This window comes from Suricata suricatta, chromosome 9, assembly GCF_006229205.1.
Source record: "Suricata suricatta isolate VVHF042 chromosome 9, meerkat_22Aug2017_6uvM2_HiC, whole genome shotgun sequence".
Classification (NCBI taxonomy): domain Eukaryota; kingdom Metazoa; phylum Chordata; class Mammalia; order Carnivora; family Herpestidae; genus Suricata; species Suricata suricatta.
Window position 1 is genome coordinate 130217195 of NC_043708.1, and position 19852 is coordinate 130237046.

The 19852-nt window shown below is 44.4% G+C and overlaps 2 long non-coding RNA genes across 2 annotated transcripts in view; one reads left to right on the forward strand and one right to left on the reverse strand.

Moving 5' to 3' along the window:
* LOC115302768 overlaps window positions 1-6925 on the reverse strand; it is a 39657-nt gene extending 32732 nt beyond the window's left edge. The window contains exon 1 of the long non-coding RNA XR_003913620.1: window positions 6826-6925. This is a non-coding gene — a long non-coding RNA (uncharacterized LOC115302768). The remainder of the gene's footprint in view (window positions 1-6825) is intronic.
* Window positions 6926-7042: 117 nt separating this feature from the next.
* On the forward strand, window positions 7043-17845 carry LOC115303021. Its single transcript, XR_003913767.1, has 2 exons — window positions 7043-7152; window positions 17505-17845. It is a non-coding gene; the product is annotated as an uncharacterized LOC115303021 (long non-coding RNA).
* Window positions 17846-19852: the final 2007 nt, after the last annotated feature.

The following is a 19852-nucleotide window of genomic DNA, read 5'->3' on the forward strand; positions in this document are numbered from 1 at the left end:
ACACCCTATCTTATAAAGGTTTCAAGGCGGGAAAACAAGGCAGCTGACCTAGGTCGGTTGCTAGGAAACAGGGTTAAGGGATTAAAGCTAGGGTAAAAGAGGAACCAAACTAAAGTGTTTTAGCACAGCGCCTGAGGGGCTGATACTACCCTGCCTGCAGGCGGTTGATCTTTGATCTTCTGGCTTCTCCTCTGACAGGAAGTGGCGCTCCCCTGACTATTTTTGCAACTCCCCTCAGGGAGTGACATATCCGGCTAGCAAATGGCCAAGTAGCTGGACCTTTGCGGCTCCCAACAAAAACCAAAAGCCAAAACCCAAAAAACTTCTAGAAGCCATAGTTTAAAAAGCAAAAATAAAACCTGAGGTGGTTAATTTTAATAATATATCTTAGTTAATGCAATATATCCAAAGTATTGACGTTTCCACATGTAATAAATATACATTTAAAAAAATTTTTTTAAATTTATTTTTGAGAGACAGAGAGACAGCGCGAGCAGGGGAGGGTCAGAGAGAGAGAGGAAGACACATAGAATCTAAAGCAGGCTCCAGGTTCTGAGCTAGCAGTCAGCACAGAACCTGACATGGGGTTAGAACCCACAAACCATGAGATCATGACCTGAGTTGAAGCCAGACGATCAACATACTGAGCCAATTTAGGCGCAGCTAAATATACATTATTAATGGGACATCTTAGTGTTTTTTTCACACTGAGTCTTTGAAATCCAGTGTGTGTTTTACGCTTTATGGCACATCTCCGTGTGGATGATAAACTTCCTTTGGGAAGTCTGGAAGTCTACTTATACTTCCTAACATTTAGAGTTCAAAAAGGAGACCCACATTCTCAAGCTGTCCCAAGTGTACTTACAAGTTTTTCAGCAATGGAAAAGGGTCTTCGTTTTTAAATTAAAGTTCACTGAAATAAAAGAAACTTACAAGGCCAGTCCCTCAACTGCATTTCAATGCGCAGCACCCACAGGAGTCCAGTGGCTGGGTAGTGGGGAGCAGTAGTTCTGGGCAGTAAGATTCTGGGCACAAGTGATTCTTCCAGCTGTGCAGCTCTGGGGACACTCCATCGCTGCTTTGTCCAGCAGTGGACAGCCTTAGGACTTAAACAGTGTCTCTGGTATGTCCTTGCCTCCAGCACCCAGGATAAAGCCTGGCACCCAGCAGGGGCTCAATACTTGTTTGGACAAAGGGATCTCTGGGAATGTGGGCTAATGGTGAGTGGCAGGCTGGTCCCAATAAAAAAGGGGCGCTCTGGAAATGTGATGAAGGTTTTACAGCCTCTCTGGAAAGGTGTAAGAGCTTTGAGCAATTCTGTAGTAAGCTTGGGGAGGAAGACTCTGACTATCGAATTGCTTTTGGCCTGGAGAGTGGTTGTGTTAGGATGATGCAGCGTTAGGATGATGGTGGAGGCAAAGCCACATCCACCTGACCTTCTCATCCCTTGTGCGAAGAGGCGCTCCCTCTGCGATGGCCATTGCACTCACTCCATCAGCCCTGCAATCCGAAGAGAAGGCAGAGAGCAGGGAAGGGAGATGGAAGGAGTGGCGCTCAGGAAAAACAGCGTGCAGTGTGTGGCCAGAAGGGCCGTGGCCCTGCTGACAGTTTATTCAGAACACAGGGTTTATGCAGCACTGCACGTAAAATTGGTGGCCAGATACAGAGAGCCTGTCATTACTACAGGCACTGCCACTTAGATGAGCAGTTTGAACGGGACTCCAGGAGTACCTGGAATCTTGAAAGAGCTGGGGCAGCGGGCTTGTCTCTCGGATATGCCCTTCCCACAGCCAGCCCAGCAGCAGCTCTGCGTGGCTTGAGGCAAGATCTCAGTGACTGCTTGAAGCTCTGAGAGCCTCCCTGGCAGTCATTCCTACTCTTCAGCTGAGGACAAATAGCTCCTTCTAAATCCAGCACTACCCAGGGCCACAAAGCTCTCCAAGACTCATCTATATTCACTGCTCCTGTTTCTAAGGGCAAAACTCATCCTTATGCACTCATCTTTGGGAAATGTCTTTAACTCTTTCTTGAAGGGACAGAACATTTCTACGTGCCTATACAGTCAGCACAAGTCCATGATGGGAAAGGATCCTGTTATTGGGAAGCAAGATGGTGTCTGGAATCTTTTTTGCCCCTCCTCTCGGGTCTCACCTTCAGGGCAGAGGCACTCATTCCCTAGCCTCCCCAAGGGTTTCCTACTGACTGCTCAAGGATGAATGTCTCCCTAGGAATTGACCTTAGCCCAATGGAGCTCCCTCATCCAAGGTTGGACATCCATTCCCTGGACATCCTGCATCCGAAGGCTGGTCAGTGTGAAGATTCAAAAGTTCAGTCCCACTGCAGGAATTCAGGACAATTCCAAAGAGTCATTCCAGCTCTAGAGCTTTCCATGGGCTCAGCAGAGGTCTTGGTTGAGACCACATTGCAGCTCAACTCCTCCATCTACTGAATCCTACTTCTAGCATTTTCTCCTGTTCGTCCTGAAGTGTATCATCTTTGCTTCAGTTGAGCACTGGGTGAAGTAGTTGAATGGTGGGAAAGTGCATGATTTAAGACAAATACCCATCTTCAACTACCCGAATACACTTCATGGGGGGAAAGACGCTTGCAGGAACCCAGAATAGAATGTTTAGATCCTCCAAATCATGCTGACATCTTGTGGCATAAAACATGACATGTGGACTGTCTTTTGTGCGTGTGGAGTGAAGTACATATTATTGAACCTGTAACTTAACAGTGTATGGTGTACGTTTGCACTTACGTGTATGCCACCCTTACTAGACTGTGAACAACTTGAGGGAAGGCAGTGTCTGGCTCAGGGTCTGGCACATATAGGTCTTAATATTTCAACTGGACCCAAATGTGTCCCTTCTTCCTGTTTAGTCTTAAGCATCAGTGACTTTTCCAATAACTGGCTTTAAACTGCCAAAACCTTCTCAAGGCCAGTGCCCGATTTCCCCTTCCATTTACCCACCGCCATTCATTCGTTATTTTTATTTATTTATTTATTTAGTGTCTTTTTTTTTAAACAATTATTCATTTTTGAGAGAGAGAGACAGAGCATGAGTTGGGAAGGGGCAGAGAGAGAGACACAGAATCCAAAGCAGGCTCCAGGCTCCGAGCTGTCAGCACAGAGCTTGATGCAGGCTCGAACCCTGCAGTGGGATGCTTAACTAACTGAGCCACCCAGGTGCCCCTTTATTTTGTTTTTTAAAAGTCTATTTTTATTTATTTAGAGAGAAAGATAGAGAGCAAGCAGGGGAAGGTCAGCAAGAGAGAGAGAATCCCAAGTAAGCTCCGCCCCATGATGTGGGGCTTGAACTCATAAACAGTGAGGCCAAACCTGAGCCAAACCTGAGCCAAAACCAAGAATAGAATGTTTAACTGACTGAACCACTGAGGTGCCCTTCATTTGTTACTTTATTTTATTTTATTTTTTACATAGTTTATTAACAAGTTGGTTTCCATATAACACCCAGTGTTCTTCTCCACAAGTGCCCTCCATGACCATCACCTCCCTTCCCCTTCCGCCTCCCTCTTCAGTCCTCAGTTTGTAATTTTAAAAGTTACTTCTCAGGCATCTCCTCTGTGCCACACATTTGGGAAACCAAGATGCACAAAATAAACAGTCTTTGTCTTCATTGAGCTTACCTTCTAGAAGGGACTACAGAAAATATACATTGCTATGTGGTTACAGTTGTAAATTCTAACTACGTATACATGACACAAGGAAAATTTCTGAGGGTTAAGACCCAAGCTGATCTGGGAGCTCAGCCAAGGCCTTTCCTGGGAAGAGACATTTCAGCCAAGGCTGCGGGACTAATAGAAGTCAGCGTGTACCCTGGGGAGTCGAGGGTGTGGCTGGGGCCTGAGCGGGTGGCTACAGACTATCCTGGGAAGGTGGGAAGTAGACATGTGTGCAAAGCCATGCTAAGGGGGTTGGATTTTAATTGAAGGCAGAGGTGACTTCTTGAAAGGTCTTAAACAAGACGACATTATCAGATTTCGGCTTTTAAACACAGTGCTTTGGGTCTTCATTGAAGGGGACCCAGAGGGCTTCTGGTAGATGAATCAAGGCTACCACAGTTGCCAGAGGAGGGCGATGAATAGAGATAGAGGTGCATTTGTGGGGATTTGAAACCTGACTGGATCTGGACAAGGAAAATCTGAAAACAGACACTTAGCATGGCCACCTCTGGGGCCATTTTCCTCCAAATGACCATGAACTTCCAACTCAGAACTTCTCAGGGTGGTGGAAGTGGCCTGATGGACCACATAGAAGCAAGTCCACATTCTCGCACATGAAGAGTGTTCCCTGAAATTAGAGAGACCTCAGCTTCAGGAGAACAGGATGTCCACAAAGGTTTGATTACTACCAGGGCTGGAACGATGATCGGAAGAGCACGTGGGTCACCTGCGTTGACTCAGGAGGTCTGTAGGCACGAAAGGCAGGCTATACAGCTACACTTTTGCTCAGGGAAAGGTAATGACCCTGTGCAGAACAAATTAGATTCACAGAAGACAGCTGGAGAAGAGCCAACTTTCAGCTCCCAGCTTTCGTTTTTCTCATTAAAACAAGGATTCAGCCCTTGGTCTCTTTTCAATATCACTTACAGTCAAGAAAATGGACAGGACAAGAGCAACAGTGAAATTCTACTCTCTGTCACTGAAAAGCAGAACCTTTACCACCACCTCAAACATACAACTTGCTAAGCAGGTTGTTAAAGCTGCCACTCTATTGCTCTATAACCATGGTCTGAGGGGTCACATAGAACAAGATAAATATTAAGTTTGATAGCAGCCTCTTATTCCAAACACTCTGCCCTGGTGCCTCGAATTATGTAGTACATTAATTATTACTTGCATTATTATTACATTAACAATGAATTATTAATTACAGTGATTAATTATTAATTCAGTAGATGTTTATTGAACACATATGTAAGTGAAATTTTATGAAATGAGGCATAGCATGTACAAGTAAAACTCCTAAAAAGGAATAATCGCTAATAACCACACTGGAGGAATTTAGCTCGGGCTCTGCAGGATAAGGAGAATGAGGGTCGGGATAGCGGTGACTCTTGGATCTTTTGGTAAATGTGTGAAAGAGTTATGGAGGAAAATGCCTGAGTCCTGAACTGTGACCCCGACAGTAATTGCCCGAGACCTTGTACGGACCCTTCCATTTCTTGGATTCCATAAATGTTACCATGAGGGTGGTCTCCTTCTCCTCTGACACAGTGGGGCTTGCACGTGGCAGGGAATATGCCTCACTGAGAGGCGTGGTGGCTTTGAGCGCTGGCTGCACTCCTCTCCCCCCCCCAACCCCCACGAAGTATCTGGCAAGGGCTTTGCAATGTAGGAAATCATACTGTTCAAAGAAAAGAGACTTGGGATGGCTTCTATTTCAAACAAAGCACAACTTCATTGACACGACACTTAGAGACAATGATTTAAATATTAAGTCTTTCCAAACAATCTGTTTGCAAGAATGCACGTGATAAAACACTGCTGGTGAAGGCACAGAAAAAGTCTGTCACTTGTGTTTTTAAGGACATTGCTGACACAGCCTGAGCTGGCCCTGGGGGCACACTATAAACTTCCATCAACCACGGACAATGAAGAATGTAGGGCCCCTCCAGGGCTGGCAAAGCCATCAAGCAGTGTCCTGGTATGACGCTCCTTGCGGGGCGGGGCTGAGGCCTGGAAATCACTTTTGGGACACCAATACATGCAAAAACACCCCTTGTGTGCTGAGGTCCTAGAGCAAGCATCCAAAACGGAGTCAAAGGAAAGCATCCCAACTTTCCATTCCTCAGTGGTATTTTGGAACGGACTTCTCCTCATTTGCTCCAGATGTCCAAATCCCAAGACTGATTTTCATGACATCCTGCTACCTGAGCCTTTCATCAAAGGCCAAGGTCCTCTGTGGTTCAAAGCCTGGGGGAAAAACCCACAAGAACAAAAACAAAGGGAGACAAAACCTCATATTTTGGGGGCTCTATGTAGGCCAGGACTTAGCTGCCTTCATAGGCCCATCTGCCTCCAGGACGGAATCTTATCTGATCATTTCCATGGCAACAGCTGTGGGATTAGACTAGGCTGAAGGTTTAGGAAGAGTTGCTGGGATTCAGTCATAGACCAGTGAGGATTATTTAACTACACACTTGAGTTGCCATGGAAACGCAAATTTACAAATCAGGCAGGATTTTGGTAGCTCCGTAGCACAGTATTATATTCTTAGGGCCGCTTCCAATCCCCAAATTCCATCTTCTCTCTCATCAGGGGGGACATACCCTACTAAAAACATTTAATTATTCCCCAGATACTTTCTCTTTTCATGTTTAAAGCAGAAATATGGATAGACTAAGATCAGCACCAAAAGAATTGTTCTTAAAATGCTTCTCTATTTTATTTTTCGAAAAGAATTTCATCTAGGTCTATAGTAAGAATCTCAAACATATGATGTTGGATGGACTCATATAAGAGTCAATTAAATACCACACCGAATTTATGCTATTTAAAACAAATAGTTATTTGTTTGAAGGGCTTGTCACCCCTCGACTTCTAATTCATTTAACATCAAGCTGATTTCAGGAAACCAGTAATATTTCATCATGGGCCCCGTGTTAGAATTTACAAGCCACTTTGACCACCAACAAGCTTATGTGAATGGAGGGGCAGGAGTCAGGATCCATTACCGGGAGATGGGAAATTGTGGTACGAGGAAGTTCTCACTCATTTCTCCATCTCTTTGGTCTGTTGATGGGATACCCATTTGGTCTCTAGGAAGGAATTTATTCAACTGCTTACAATGTTACTTACACTCTCCTTCAGAAATGGACTCATGTTCTCTTTTCTCACCAAGCTGTCCTTCCTCCAAAGGCCCGTTTTCTTGGAGAAATGTGTTCCTGGGGCTGGGAAGACCTGGAACCCCTCTGGCTATGATTTATGAAGCAGGGTAGGGGTAGTGTGGAATCATTGTGACAACATCTTAGAACTCTCTAGAATGGGGGTCCCTTGGGTGTGGAGGAACTAGGCAGATGGAGATAAGCTAGCCTAAGAACTGTCACACTCTGGTGGTGAAGCAGGGATTTGGGAACAGACCCACCTCGCACGCACTAAGAGAAGGTCCGGTGCTGGAGCAGGTGGGTAAGTAGCTGGTGGGGGTGACATCAGGCTGGGTGGTGCAACACACAGGGTGGGTCTGGAGAGGCCCAGCGGTCGGAAGAAGGCATCCAGATGGGCTGGGCTGAAGAATGGGCACCTTAAGGTCCACATATCCCCGTGGTTTGGTTTGGGGTCTGGAGGTATGTTAGGCTTGCCTGAGATTCAGTGTCTAATTCTGCCACCTGCTAGAAATGTCACATCAGACCACTCACTGCAAAATGGGGATAATTTATAGTTTCTACGCCATTGGTTTGCTTAAGGATTGAATAAGCTAATTTTTACTAATAAGCTTATTCTTATCATTACTATTATTGAGTGCGTGGCAGAGTGTGTCAGCTGACTAAACTCCTAATACAGTCATAACCCACACAATTCTTACTTCATGCTCTTCCAAATAGTATAGCATCAGAGTTAGAACACGGTGATAGAGGAAGTACCCCCACAAGCAGGCAGACTTGTTTTGTTTGGCCTGAGGGTGTTATAGCCCTCAGTCTTGCATGGCAGCACTCAGCTATAACTGAGGAGTGGCCTCCCCTCCTCCTGGGTTAGGTTTGAGGTCCCCTTAGAGCCCAGTCTCCCTGGCCCACTGTGCACATGCAGGTAACTACCCAGCTCCCATAGCCATCTGAAGTTGTGACCCTAAACCAACACCCTCATTGTATAGCTAAAGAACAGCGTGTCCAGAAAATTTAAGTGCTGCCCCTCTCCCTGAAGATCTCCCCCCATCCCATCCCATCCCTGATTACCAATGTCAGAGCTGAGCCTCGAAGCCCCATATTGGCATGGGGGCTGGAACTTCATTGGATCAAATGCTTAAGGACAAAAAGTATTTTCTCTTCATCTGATGTCACTTCCCCACCACTTATGTTAACAAGTACCAAAACCCTAACCTAGCAGGGGCTGGGTATTTGACCCCAGAAGAAGGTAATGTGATGGAATCACATCCACATCCAAAGTCCCATGTCTTTGACTCCATGAACACTTCCTAGTAATGATCCTACACCAATGCAAAAGATGTTTATTGGACTATCATTTATAATAGCAAAACATAAAAATCACCCACATCTGGAAACAACCTAAATATCTTAATAGGGAACTGATTATGTAAATATGGCATAACTCTTCCATGAACTCTATGCCAATGTTAAATAGACATCATTGGTCTGTATGTGCAAACATGAAAAGGTCTCTGAAATACACCATGAAATGAGACAAACAAGATACAGAATAAATTGTGGTCCAAGCTGTGCAAAAATATACACACCATATGGACACGGGCTATGAATGTGTAAAGGATTTCCAAAGGGACCCGTAAGAAACTGTTGATTGCAGTTACATCCGAGAAGGGAATGGGGGTTCAGAGAAGACTTATAGCCTTTCTGTCTCCTTGTGTGCTTTTCAGTACTGATCATCATTTTCCCACTGTGTGCGTGTGTTCCTTATGAGAAAAAATCAGTTTGTCAGAAAATACTGGGAGGGATGGAACTGGGGCAGCAGACCAACAAAAAGGTGGGGAGGGAAAAGAGGTAAAAGGAGAAAGGGAAAGAAAAAGGAAGAACTAGTTTAATTGGCAGGAGCGAAAATGATCTTTAGAGGATCTTTGTAAGACATATTTTAACATCTTTGTTAACATATAATTTACATATCATAAAATTCCATACCATTTGAAGTGCAGAGTTCCATGGTTTTGAAAGATATTGATAGACTCATGCGATCATCACCATAAGTTAATTATAGAATATTTCACCACATCGTAAGAAACTTCTTAACCCATTAGACGTCACTCCCCACCTTTCACCCCTATCCCTTGGCAAACACTAATTTGTTTTCTGTCTTTATAGATGTGCCTGTCCTGGACATTTCATATAATGCCATCATAGAGTATGGGATCCTTTGTGACTGGCTTCTTTCACTTAGTATAACATTTTCAAACATGAGATTGAATTTCTGATGATCTCAGTGTGCATTGGTGGCCACAAGCCCCATGAACCGCTCCAGTGAAAAGGAGGATGATGATTCCACGGTCAAATAACCTTGGCAAAGACAACATGTTCCGCACACATCACAGAAACTGAAGGCTCTGAGAAGTCCTGTTGCAAAGAAACCCATTCAGCTTTGTTAAATTCAGCATTTTCTAAACATGTTAAGTCAGGGTCCAGGGTGAAGACCCCCTTGCGTGTGCTGAGAAAGAGACATGATGGAGACAGGAGACTCACAGCAGGTTGTAGAGATGGCAATTTGGAAAGGGGAGGTGAATCCCTTGGTCACATGAAAGTTTAATTTCATTTTAATAATTCCCCCATAGAAGTCAAGGCTTGAGGATCCTGTGGGTGGTCGACTACTGTCCAATAGTCCTAAAATAAATTCTCCAATTATTTTTTTAACAGCTAAAATTTTTTTTAAATATGTATTTATTTTTTAGACAAAGCACGAGTGAGGGAGGAGGAGAGAGAGAGAGAGGTGGGGGGAGACACAGAATCTGAAGTAGGCTCCAGGACCTGTGCTGTCAACACAGAGCCCTATATGGGCCTCAAACCCACAAAGAGCAAGATCATGATCTGAGCTGAAGTTGGACACTTAACTGACTGAGCTATCCAGGTACCCCAACAGTTTTTTTTAAGTTTATCTATTTGTTTTTGAGAAAGAGAGAGAGAGCATGAGCAGAGAAGTGGCAGAGAGAGAGGGGGAGAGAGAATCCTAAGCAGGTTCCTTGCTGTCAGCATGGACCCCAACAAGGGACTCGATCCCACAAACCACAGATCATGACCTGAGCTGAAATCAGGAGTCAGACGCTTAACTGACTGAGCCACCCAGGTGCCCCAAACTTTCCTTCATTTAATAAACATCTGTCCCCATTCTGCACAGAACCTGTGGAGTTTCAGACACTTGAATAGAGCTCTGTCATCATTTTTGCAGAGACGGTTTCTAGACACATTGGAAAGGTGTGGGGCTCCAAGCCAAGCCTTTTGCATCCCTCGGTTGGTTGAACAACTGGGGCTAGGGGCTCCTCAGCAATCCTGCCACAGAGCAATCCTTTAAAGTGCTGTTATGCCCAGATTTTATTATCATCCCCCCAAACCAGAAACTGCCAGGGAGACCGAGTCATGCATGCAAAAGCAAAGGGCTTTATTATTAGGGGCTTAGGCTGGCTGAGCCTAAGCTTGGGCTCACAGACTTTACTGGCTCAGTGGATCCGTGCTGAGAGCCCCGAACAAAGGCAGGGCAGGGCCTTTATGGGTTTGGGAAGGGGGAGTTACAGGAAATTGTGACACAGGTACAGGGGTCCAATCATTATTGCCTATCAATATTGGCAGTAACTTTAACCATACACTGATACTTTTGGTGGGAGCCAATCACAACATTTAGAGTATTGACCAATCACAGAGAGGGCCCAGGACCCTCACGTAGGGCGTCACTAGCCTCAAGCAATAGGTGATTATCTATAGCTTCTATCTTTAGGCTTGCCCTTAGGAATGTTAAGGGTGTTAGCTGACCTTTCCTGATTGGGTGTTACAGGGGTTGTCCCTCCTTCCCTGGGCAATGTGGGCCCTTCTATTGTCTAATGATTCTGAGAAGCCGAATTCAGACCTGCGTCCTTACAGTGCCAGTCAGCTTGTCTCTTGGCAGAAGTCTTTCGACGTGATGTGTCCAAGATCCAGAGGAGGAATTCTATAATCCAGATCTAAAATAATTGGAGCATTGAGTTAGAAGTGTTTCCTGCAGGGCAGTCACAGGAATTTCTTTCCTTAGATGTGGTGTTGCTCCACCTAGAGATTTAGGCCAGGGAATAAACAAACTGAAGTCCACTGGGCCTTTCTTTTTGTCCTTCCCCCCCCCCTTTTTTAAAAAGATTTTTAAATGTTTTTAAAAATTTATTTTTGAGAGAGAGAGAGAGACAGAGTGAGCAGGGAAGGGTCAGAGAGAGAAGGAGTCACAGGAGCTGAAGACAGGCTCCAGGCTCTGCTCAGAGCCTGAGCGCAGGGCTCGAACCCATGACCATAAGATCATGACCTGAGCCAAAGCCGGACGCTTAACCGACTGAGCCACCAGGCGCCCCTGTCCTTTTCCCTTTGACACAGTCCTTCAAGGACCATGTCTTAGGCCTCCCTTTCCCCTGATGATGCTTAAGACTCTCTTCCCATCATTGTGTATGCTCAAAAACTACAGTAGCACAAGTGTGCAAAGATGATGTTTGAGAGCACTCGATGGGGGGTTTCTGGATGTCTAAAACTTTGATTACAGGCTGGGAGCCATTTCTGAAGTCAGGCAGGTTTGCAAGGCCTCCCACTGGCAGATGGCGACTGGCATCTACCCCCACTCAACCCCCACTCAATTTCTGCTTGAGCATCGACCCCCAAGGCACCTGACTAACTGATATCAGGAGTGACTTGCCTTCTTATGTTAAAAATATGTGAATTGTACCTTGTGAAAAAACTTGTTATAAGGGTTTCTTCTTTTGTGCTTATAGGAGCAAAAGTTACATTTCCTGAGAAGACCTGTTTTTCTTCCCCTTGAGAAAACAGGCTATTGACCCCTGTTCACAAAAGAACTAACTTTTGCCTTTGCTCTGCTAAAAACTTTGCTTTGTATTTGAATGCTAAAGATCCCTTCCTTCCCCATATGATAAGCATCTAGTCACCTACTTCAGTCTTTATTGGTAAAGATTATGCAGGAGTCTTCCACCAATCTATGTTCTAGGAAATTTGTACACACCAAAGAATCTGTCATTGGAAATCATTGTGTAAGGCAATTGCCACTTCTGTTTTGTACTCCATACATTTTTTCGATAAAAAAGCTGACCCTCGGGTCAGTGCAGAGATGCCTGTTTGCTGATCAGAAAGAACCTCCTGGCTCTCTCATTCCCTTCCCCCTTCACTGATTCCTGTCTCTTTGGTGCCGACACCGTCCATCCTTCAGGGGAACCCTGGACCTGCTGGAGCTGGACTCTGGCAATTACATTATTAATTAGTAGGCTTCCTTAATTCCATGACGGGTCATGCTATGATGTACTTCGTTTAAGCCTCTTTCATTTCAGCTGAGCTCCGTAGCATTCTGATTCCAAAGCATTGGTAGGTGCTGTTAATTGCACAGATGGGTGTCCCTTCCTTCATGAGGCTTACACCTTAATAAAGGAAAAATAACCCTGTGTGGTGTATTCAGCAATTAAGTACAGGGCATCTGGGTACACAGCAGAGAACACAGGCAACTGAGACGTGGAGAGGCCTGGCAGGCTCTGTCGGTGGATCACATGACTCTTGCACTCAAAGGTGTAGGCTCGAGAAGCTCCACACTGGATGCAGAGATTACTACAACATAAAATCTTGAGAAAATATTTAGAGGCTTAGGAGAAGTGATGCAAGACCTGAGAAGAGTCCTGAGGGACAGATCGGAGCTCCCAAAGCCAGCACGAGGGGAAAGGCATTTCAGGGAGAGCGAACTGTGTGAGTGAAGGCTTAAAAACATGAAACAATATGGGGCCGCTGAGGACCGCTGTGCCATTTGGTGCAGTTGGAGCAAAATGCATAAAGGAAGCAGTGATGTGGGTGACCCGTGGTGGACATTCCTTAGCCACTGGTTAGCCATGAGTTTGCCCCTTTATTTCCTCATAGCAGTTGTTGCAGATTTGAAGCCCAACCTATAATAAGCACACTTTAAGTATTTGTCACTATTATTAGAGTATTAATTTTAAGACTTGTGCTAGTGTTTAATTATATTAAATGTTTCTTTTTTAAAAATTTTTTAAATGTTTCTTTTTGAGAAAAAGAGAGAGGGGAGGAGCAGAGAGAGAGGGAGACACAGAATCCAAAGCATATTCCAGGCTCCAAGCTGTCAGCATAGAGCCCAACATGGAGCTTGAGCCCACAAACTGTGAGATCATGACCTGAGCCGAAGTCAGAGGCTCAACCGACTGAGTCACCCAGGCACCCTTATGTTAGACATTTCCTTAGGAAATAGGATTCTGAAATTGGCCACCTTGACCCTATTAAAAAAAAAAATTTCCCAAACTAAGTTCATGCTACATAAAATGCTTTTATGTTCTCCTTTGGGAAGGTACATACACACCTAAACAGTCAACATCTAAACAGGGCTTCACTTCTGTCACTTCTGCCGAGTGTCTTTCTCTGTGTACATAGGCAGGAGGGAGGTCTGGGAAAAGGCATCTCAGAGCAGCCATTGGATCCCCGGGCTCACACAAAAATACCTGTCTTTTCACAAGAGAGCAAGCAGAGAAATCAAGGTGACACATCTGTCAGCTCATGCTGTAGCTGTTGTCCAGGGAGGTGGTGGGTGAAGCCCAGGCTCTGGAGTCGAAGAGCCCCAAGTTCAAGTCCCGGCTCTGCTACTGATGAGCTGTGAGAGCCTGAATGAGTCTGCTGAGACCTCTGAGCCTCCTTGCTCTCATTGACATAATGGGACCAAAACCGCTAGGGCTGTTCTGAGAATTCAGTAAGATAATGCATCTAAAGCACCTGACATGTCTGAAACACCGTGAGCCTTAAATTAATAATAGTTATTGTTATCTTTTAAAGTTTTTTTTAACATTTATTTATTTATTTATTTATTTATTTTGAGAGATAGCGCAAGTTGGGTAGGGGCAGAGAGAGAGTGGAAGAGAATGTCAAGCAGACTCTAAGCCCCCAGCACAGAACCCCATGTGAGGCTCGAACTGATGAACTGTGAGATCACAACCTGAGCTGAGATCAAGTGTCAGATGCTTAACTGACTTAGCCACCCAGCAGCGGTTACTATTAATCAGTTTTACCATTGAACGGGTCTCTGTTGACATGGAATGAACCATAGCAGAATTTGGATCCTAAGGTTGATTCTTGAGAGCAACAATGGCAAAGGGCAGGAAAGGGAGTCAGGACCTGAAAGCCAGCCAGTTCAGATGCACCTGTCCTTGGATATTTATTGAACACCTACTACACGGCTGGTACTTTCCTAAATATTGTGGATATGTAGCAGCGAACCAACAAGCAAAAATTACTGCTCTCATAAACCCTACAATCCAGTGGAGGAGGAAGACAATAAAACTTGAGTAAGTAAAGCATACAGTATGCCAGATGGTGATAAGGACTACGCTGAAAAATATGGGAAAGATGCGGGAACATGTATGAATTTGGAAGAGGTCTTGATATTTGAAACAGGGTAGTCAGTGCCAAAAAGCTCTCTGTGGCGGGGATTAAGGATTTGTACCCATTCACAGAGCATCCTGCCAGGATCCCACAATGACACCTGCAACTCAAAGTAGCAATTAGGAGCCACGAGGTGAGGACGTGGGGGACACCCCAGGGCAGACTCCTTGTGAGCCACCCGGCCGATATTTTCCACTAGAGCTTTTTCTTGTGCACTGTGATCAGTCCCTTTAGAACGGGACTGCCACACACACAAGTCACAAATGCCACCCAAGCATGTCTGAGATTTGGAGAGGTTCCTGCTGTCATCTGGAGCGCACGTGGAGAGGGAGATCCAGGAGACGGAGCCCTGCTGCCAGGCACCGCCCACTGCCCTAGGGCTGGACTCCTGTGCCAGAAATCACCATTCTCGTTCCACAAAGTCCTGGGAAAGCACGGAACTGTATTCAGAGATAGATCCTGACAGCAGGCATAAGAGGGGAACAGACTCATCTCTGGTGTGAAGTCTCAGTGGGACTTTAATGCCCGGCGATTTCCCCTTCTGATGGGAGTCAGGCAAGCGGTTTTGCCAAGGAGACAGCACTGTGAAGCCTTCCTTTCTGGGCTCAGATACAGAAGGGACTTCATCCAGGGAAGAGATGTCTCTACAACATTCAAAACTGCCTTTTCTGCCCAAGGTATTAAATAGAATGTTACTCAAAGCTGTGATCTCTATGGAGAGAAAAACACTTAGCAGGTAGCTCTTCCCCAGAAGTAGGTTAAATGAACAGGCTACAAACTTTTTTTTCCTTCTGATTTTATCGAGGGGACTATCACTTAGGATCTCCTACTAGGTGCCAGGTATAAACGCGACACAGATATCAGCTAGGAATTCAATTTGCTACAAGCAGCAGAATACTGGCTACTGGTGAATTGCACGACAGATGCATTTACTTATGTAAAGGTAGACTGCACGGGCTGGTGTGAGGCAGAGCAGTGTTATCAGGAAGTGTGGCTCTTCTCTCTCTCTGCCTTGCTGTCCTTAACCTGTTGAACTTCCCAGTCCTCAGATCATTCGCCTCTGTCGATCAGCATTCATGGCAGAAAGAAAGAAATATGGGCTCCCTCTGTCTTTAGTTTTAATTTTTTAAAAGTTTGTTTACTTTTGAGAAGGAGAGAGACACACACGCATAGAATCTAAAGCAGGCTCCAGGCTCTGGGCTCTGAGATCTCAGCACAGAGCCCGAAGTGGTGCTCGAACTCATAGACCATGAGATCATGACCTGAGCTGAAGACTCAGCCATCCAGGCACCCCTCCGTCTGTCCTTTTTATTAGGACACATTCCTCCATGTTTCATGGGCCAGAACTGGCACCACACAGTCATCCCTAGCTGTGAAAAAGCCTAAATTTTGGTCTAAAGTGCTCCTTTGCAAGATTGAATAAGCATCAGAATCACCTGGAAGGTTTCTTAGAGCACAGGTTGGTGGGCATCTTCTAGACATTCTGATTCAGTAAGGGGTGGGGGCAGGGCTAAGGATCTGCAGTGTGAGCCAAGTTCCTAGGTAACCTGCTGCTGCTACAGGAACCCACTTTGAGAACCACTGGTTTAAAGGAGGTCTTTGACATTTTTATTGGCACTCTGTTAAGCAGATCCTTATTTGCTTTCTCTGAACTCTGGCCATAACCCCTTCCCTATTCTTCCTTCCATTTATGGCACATTTATTTATTTATATTTACCACATTTGTCATATACTTTCCAAATTCCAGCTCTGATCATCTTGTATCTCTACTCAAAACCACCAGGGAGCCCACTACTTAGTATTCTCTGGAAGGCCAGGTGCTCCATGATTGAAAACCAATGTGGCCATGTTTCCACCCATTCATTGTTCATAATCTATGCTTCATTCATCCATGCCCTAGGAAAGGTCTTTATAATGACTCGGCTATATCAGAACAACGTCTTGCTGAGAATCATTGCAAAATCTGGTTTAAAAAAAAGTTACATGAAATTATCACAAAGTAGCCAAGACAGCTGGATTTTAGAGGTCGAAATCCAAGAGAATAGAGAAATGCATAGATGAATTCTTCTAAACATTTAAGGAATAAAGAACCCCAACATTACACAAAATCCTCCAGAGAATAGAAGAAGAGGGAGAGTATCACAACATATTTTATGAAACAAGGTTGAAATCCGGGAATGCAAGGATAGTTTTAACACTAACAGAAAAAAGGTGAAAAATTACATGGTCATTTTCTTAAATGCATAAAAAGCACTTGATTAAATTCAATCCTCAATCAGAAAAACAAACAAAAAAATCCTTTTTGCAAATTAGGAGTAGAAAGCAACTTCCTTAATGTGGTGAGATATCTCTACAGAAACTCTTCCACAAAAATCTTATACAATGTCGAAATAGTAGAATCCAAATTTGGATGTGAGGCAAGAATGCTCTCTATAACCATGTCTGTTTCACATCATATGGGAAGACCTAGGTAGCACAAGAAGGGAAAAGAAAGAAATAAAAGGTATAATGATTAGAAAAGTAGAATTAAAGGGTCCCTGAGTGGCTCAGTCCATTAAGCATTCAACTTTTGGTTTTGGCTCAGGTCATGGCCTCGCCATTTTGTGAGTTTGAGCCCCATGTTGGGGTCCAAGCTGGAAGACCATGCTTGGGATTTTCGCTCCCTCTCTCTCTGCCCCTCCCCCACTTGCACTGTTACTGTCTCTCTTAAAATAAACTTAAAAAAAATAAAAATTAAAGTAGAATTAAAATGACAATTGTCCGCAGATGACCTGACTGTGTATATCAAAATTAAGAGTGTGACTAAGTATTCATGACACATGCATCTAGCAATAGATTCCTATCAAAAGTACATTTAAAAAAGAACATCAAAAAAACATTTTGACAATGTGATAAGGATTTGAGGTAGAACTCTCATAATTTGCCCTTGGGAGTGTTAGCTGGTGTACCCATGTTGGATAACCAAGCACAGTTATGTTCTCGGATCCAGTAATGTTACACTCAGACATACCAAACAGAAAGTTCTGTATGTTTTCCAAACATCACATACAACAATCTGAGACAACATTATTGCGGTAGGTGGAGTCTTTAAACAGTATAGAAGTCCATCAGCATTAAAGTGGATAAATGAATGTGAACTAATCAGATGACGGAACAATGAAAAGAAATAACCCTGCGCCACACCCCCCCCCCCGACAGGTTGAGCAGATGAAACCGGACACAAAGGAATATACAGGATGGTTTTATCTACACAAAGTTTACAGACAAGCAAAACTAATCTTTGGTGATGGATATCCGGACAGAGGTTACTTCTAGTGGGAAGAGCCTGGAGAAGATGGAGAGGGGTTCCGGGAACTTGAAACACTTTCTCTTTTGGTTTGGATTGTGTTTTAAAAAGGACACATTACTTCAAAGACCATTGAGATTTGTGCACTGAACTATTCTGTTTGTATCTCATACTTCAGGGAACATTTACATGAAAGATTTACATGAAACATTTAAACAAAACCAAAAATAACAAAAGAAGGAAACAAACGAAACTCTGGCTTATGTTTGTAGTGTCTCTTTTGCCAAGCATGCCCTTCTCTCTCCGATCTCTCTCCGATCTCTCTCTCTCTGTCTGTCTGTCTCCCTAGCAGTCTTTTTATAACCCCATTCAGAACCTACTTCCAATCTCCAGGCTAGGATTGGCTTGGATCGCAATCCTCCCTGCGATCCCACAGAACTCTGTTGTGATCTTCGCTGTGGTCCTTCCATCTCACATGCCAGCCCTGTGTGCATGCCTAGTCTTCTCTGGAACATTGCAAACTTGTGAAGACAAGGATGGTAACGGGCATCTGCTACCATTCTTGAAATGTGAGGAAAACAAAAGTCCCTAACAGTGCTTATGGTCTCAAGAAGAGAAAATGTTTATACACATGAAAAAGAAAAAAGAAAGAAAGAACTCAAAACAACAAAACAGGAAGATTTAATTGAGGTTCCTGAAGGGTCAAAGTGTATGATACAGACAGTAAGGGCAATGGGTTGTCAGTGACAACCCATCTTTAACCAAAGGCTCTTCTGAGCCTTCTTTCTGACTAGGCTTTGCCCTTAGGTTCTGTCCTTGGTCTGGTAAATCCAGTTGCAAGGAGAATCCTACTAGATCAGTTTAGAGGCTATTTCCCCCACCTTTCCTATCTGGTCAAATTCCTCTCTTTCCTGCTTGGTATTGGACCACTCAAGATATCTGATCGAATTCCTTATCTCCCCCCCCCCCCGGATATCTTTTTATTTTTATTATTTTTTTAATGTTTATTCATTTTTGAGGGAGAAAGAGAAACAGAGAGCTAGTGAGTGAGGGGCAGAGAGAGAGGGAGACACAGAATAGGAAGCAGTCTCCAGACTCTGAGCCGTCAGCACAGAGCCCCGTGCAAGTCTCAAACCCACGAACCGTGAGATCATGACCTGAGCTGAAGTCACACACTTAGCTGACTGAGCCAGACCCTGGAAATCTTATCAGCCTGGCCTACCTTCAGCAAGAAGCCTGCCACAGACTAGCCCAGGTTCCTCCTCACCCCTGACGTTACATCTTTATCCATCTGGCATCTCCTTCCTTGCTTCTTGGCTGTGAATCCCCACATATCTTTGTCATATTAGAAATGGAACCCAGTTCTCTACTGAGGTCTTTCTCCCACTATTAAAAGAGATCCTAAATAAAATATGCCTTTGCTGTTTCAACTTCTGTCTGGCTCTGGTTTTCTTTAACATCAGAAATAATGACGAGAGACAAGGGGTTGGAAACAGGGGAAGTATAAAGGTCCTGTGTCTGGGAAAAAACTTATTCTGAAAACTGTTGGAAGGCCAGGGTGACTGGGGCAGGCAGAAAGGGGCCAGCTCACCTGGGCTTTCTGGGCTCAGGGCCAGACTGGTTTCATTCCAATTCAGGGAGAAGCCATGGAAGAGTGGAGAGTAGAGAGACAAGGCAGGATTTCTAGGCTCTTGGCTTGAGGCCCTGAGTCACCAGCCTTCTCTCAAGCTCTCAGACCAATGCTGATTAGCATAGTTTTCTTCCAAAGAGGTTGGCAGTTCTTGAATGAATGATTTGGGTAAAAGCTGAGCGAGTACTGGAATAGAAATGCAAATTTCTGATTAACGTGATCAATGGATATGGGATATGCTGATTGCTTTATTATTATACAAATGATTGCCTGTTATTCAATCTGCAAGTATTAATCTACTGCAGAAACACTATGACTTAGTAATTGAGAACACAGATTCTTGGTTTAGACCCTCTTTACTCAAAATGAGGTTCCCCAGGGACCAGCAGCCCAGTCAGCATCCCTTGATCTTCTTCTTTTTTTTCCATAATATTTTATTGTCAAATTGTTTTCCATACAACTTCCCCTTAAGTGCCCTCCACCATCACCACCACCTCTTTTCCCCTCTCCCCCTTCCCCCTCAACCCTCAGTTCATTCTCAGCATTCAATAGTCTCTCAAGTTTTGCATCCTCTCTCTCCCGACTCTCTCCCTCCTCCGCTCCCCCTGGTTCTCCATTAGGTCTCTCTTG